The sequence below is a fragment of the Lampetra fluviatilis genome, chromosome 73 (genome assembly GCF_964198595.1).
Source record: "Lampetra fluviatilis chromosome 73, kcLamFluv1.1, whole genome shotgun sequence".
Taxonomy (NCBI): Eukaryota; Metazoa; Chordata; class Hyperoartia; order Petromyzontiformes; family Petromyzontidae; genus Lampetra; species Lampetra fluviatilis.
In genome coordinates this window covers 201,035-202,944 of record NC_136347.1, presented here as the reverse complement: position 1 = coordinate 202,944, position 1,910 = coordinate 201,035, and the positions used below count along the sequence as shown (strand labels likewise).

At 41.8% G+C, this 1,910-nt stretch overlaps 2 non-coding genes across 2 annotated transcripts; both read left to right on the top strand.

The window, feature by feature from the left end:
• Positions 1–931: 931 nt before the first annotated feature.
• On the top strand, positions 932–1,004 carry TRNAR-CCU (transfer RNA arginine (anticodon CCU)). Its single transcript has one exon. It is a non-coding gene; the product is annotated as a tRNA-Arg (tRNA).
• Positions 1,005–1,460: 456 nt separating this feature from the next.
• Positions 1,461–1,533, top strand: TRNAR-CCU (transfer RNA arginine (anticodon CCU)). The gene has a single exon. It is a non-coding gene; the product is annotated as a tRNA-Arg (tRNA).
• The last annotated feature ends 377 nt before the right edge of the window (positions 1,534–1,910 follow it).

Here is a 1,910-nt window from a genome sequence, read left to right as displayed (position 1 = left end):
CGGAAGACCAGCTAGAATAGGCCCCGGAGCTCCCCTGGCTCGCTGTCCTTATCAGGGCCGACCAGGGCAAGCCGGTGGCGTGGCCCCGAGAGCCCAGACTGACGAGCAGGTCTGGGAACTCAGGGGGTCGGATCCCAGCTTGACCAGGGCTGGGACAGGTAGCCTCCCCTAGCTCCCTAGTGGAGGACTTGGGCTTAGGTTAGCGGGGCTTAGATGTTGTGTCTCCCTGTTAGCCGAGTAAGGGGACGTTACCCCTTAGGTCCTGTGTATACTCGCTAACTGTATACAAGTTGTGTTAATAAATAAGTGTGCCTCCGATCCCGTCGTCAAGCCTCCTGAGTAATTACTACAAGAGTATTGAGAGCTCGGGGTAAGCATTTACACTATGAGACCTCTTTACCAGTGGCAAAATATAGTAATAGGTGTTTACCCTTTCAACTGTCTCGGGTGTGGACCAATCAACTTCAAGGACAGTGCATATCATTATCATCAGAGTTGTTTCTTTTTGCTTGTATTTTGACTGCTTGTGTTGTGGTTATTGCAAACATGATGACTTGTATAAAGGTGTCAGTTTTTGTACCAGTTGAAAGGGTAAAAACCTATTATTACAAGAGCTCGGCTCTTTTTAAATCCTTTATATTAAGTTCACTTGCTTGCTTGCTTGCGCGCTTACGACCGTGCAAATCTTTCGGTCGTTTTTTAACCCACTTACCGTGATCGAATCGAGCTGACATTTTGCACATACTCGTTGTGCGTGACAATTTATTTTCGTGAAATTTTTTTTCCAAAATGTTCCACTTTTTAGGAAAAAAACACTTATCAACATGAATAAAACAGAGGGGACGAAAGGGGAAAAACATATATATTTTTTTTATTGTGAGTTTATTTAAGAAGTCTGTACATAAGCCAGGTTTTAATCATGCTACATGTAGCCCCAGTGGCCTAATGGATAAGGCACTGGCCTCCTAAGCCAGGGATTGTGGGTTCGAGTCCCACCTGGGGTTGCTGAGAAAAAGCTGTTCATTTTGTAAAATCAAAATGTCAAGTTAACGAATCTGATAATGAAAAGCCAAAATGGCGCTGTGCCTATAGAAGAGAGTTTTAAAACAGTGTTCAATTATACTCTTTGGTTCTTTCGGTAAAGTTACGTCGGTATAGTGTCCATCATCAGATGATGATGATGGATGCTTGTGTTGATGATAGACGCTTGTGTTGAGCCCGAAACGTCGTGATTTATTTTATTTTATACCTACGTGAATTTACCAAAAGAACCAAAGAGTATGGATTCCTGAAGTCACGAAAGCTTCAAATCAAGAGTTTTAAACAGTGTACTTTGGTGACAATTATCAACATTGATAAAGCAGAGAATAAAAGGGGAAAATACATATCCATTTCTATTATTATTGCGAGTTTATTTAAGAAGTCTGTATATAAGCCAGGTTTTCATCATGCTACATGTAGCCCCAGTGGCCTAATGGATAAGGCACTGGCCTCCTAAGCCAGGGATTGTGGGTTCGAGTCCCACCTGGGGTAGCTGAGAGAAAGTTGTTCATTTTGTAGACGTCAAGTTTATGAATATGACGATGATAAGCGAAGGTGGTACTGTGCCGATCGAAGAGAGTGTGAAATCAGTGTACTTTGGTGACAGGAATCAACATTGATAAAGCAGAGGGGACGAAAGGGGGAAATACGTATCCATTTTTAAATCCTTTATATTAAGTTCACTTGCTTGCGCGCTTACGACCGTGCAAATCTTTCGGTCGTTTTTTAACCCACTTCCCGTGATCCAATCGAGCTGACATTTTGCACAGACTCGTTGTGCGTGACAATTTATTTTTGTGAAAAAAATTTCCAAAATTTTCCACTTTTTAGGAAAAAAAATATTTCACTAACACAATCATATATTTTCC